The following is a 1,166-nucleotide window of genomic DNA, read 5'->3' as shown; positions in this document are numbered from 1 at the left end:
TAATTAACCTTAGAGCTGCAACAATTTGTTGCTATTAAAATAACATAAATTGTTTTCATATTAAATATATGTTATAAAGCTCACTTGTAACCATCTTCAAATTGAATTAAATTTGTGCATTTATTGTTTTAGGTTTGAAACACCATCTTGAGCCGTTTACATGCATCTGATCAGAGCTACAGTGCTGCAGGGAGACAGGTTCCTGCAGGATCACGGACAATTTTCTGATGCAGCTTTGAAGACCATGGAGGCTCACCCAGTGCTGAACAGGACCAAGAAGTCTGATGTAGTCCAGAAGCTGCAGTGGTGCTGTGGCTCTGTACCAGCCCTTCATGGAGAACAATCTGCAGGACACCTTCAGAGACTGTGACTCTGCTGAAGACTCTCATCACATCTCCTCTGACCACAGCTGAATCTGAGAGGAGCTTCAACAATGAAGAGAATCCAGACTTTCCTCAGGTACAACATCACACCTCACTGCACTGACCATGCTCTCTGTAGAGAAGAATCTGGTTAAAACATCTCTGACTTTAACCAGAGTCATGAAGAAATTTGCTTCTCAGTAACAGAAGAGCAAAATTTATGTACAAAAAAACAAAACAAAACAAAACAAAAACACAACGTGATATTGTAATGCTTTTTTATTATTTTCATTTGTTTAATAAATACACTGGCGTGATAAAGCTTAGTACATGTTTGATTGCTTTCTGAGTAACGTCTATTTTGGAGTTGTAGCCCCCCCCACCCCCCGGAGAAAYATCCACCAGCCACCACTGATTCTGCACCACAGCCTGTGTGACATGATGTGTGTCTTGCAATTGCAATAAACCATGTTGACCAGGGGTGCTCAACCAGTCGATCGCGATCGCCCGGTAGCTCGTCGGCTGGTTCCCGGTAGCTCACGGAGCGCAACCTTCCTCTAACAGCTGAGAGCAACAGTTGCGCTCCGGCCTGGGATTCATGTCCGCTCGCTGAGCTCTCCAGCAGAAGCGGTGGAGGTGGGAGGCGGGAGGAGTTTACATTCCAGCCTTGAACACGCTCCCTCCGCCCTCCCCAGCACAGCTGACGAGGCAACGAACTGAAGATCTTTTTATTTTCAGTTTGACACTTTTTATATATATTTTGTGTTTCTTATGTCAGTCTTTCAGCTAAAATTTTATAATTAT

The 1,166-nt window shown here is 43.6% G+C and overlaps 1 protein-coding gene across 2 annotated transcripts in view; it reads left to right on the top strand.

Annotated features, from left to right (window-relative positions):
* Nucleotides 1-439: 439 nt before the first annotated feature.
* The window catches only part of angpt4 (angiopoietin 4), a 90,893-nt gene continuing 90,166 nt past the window's right edge, over nucleotides 440-1,166 (top strand). For both annotated transcript variants that reach the window (XM_014019130.1, XM_014019129.1), the window contains exon 1: nucleotides 440-459. The gene's annotated coding sequence lies outside the window, so the exon portion shown is untranslated. The remainder of the gene's footprint in view (nucleotides 460-1,166) is intronic.

Source organism: Austrofundulus limnaeus, unplaced genomic scaffold (genome assembly GCF_001266775.1).
Source record: "Austrofundulus limnaeus strain Quisiro unplaced genomic scaffold, Austrofundulus_limnaeus-1.0 Scaffold210, whole genome shotgun sequence".
Taxonomy (NCBI): domain Eukaryota; kingdom Metazoa; phylum Chordata; class Actinopteri; order Cyprinodontiformes; family Rivulidae; genus Austrofundulus; species Austrofundulus limnaeus.
This window is presented reverse-complemented; position numbering and strand designations above follow the sequence as displayed.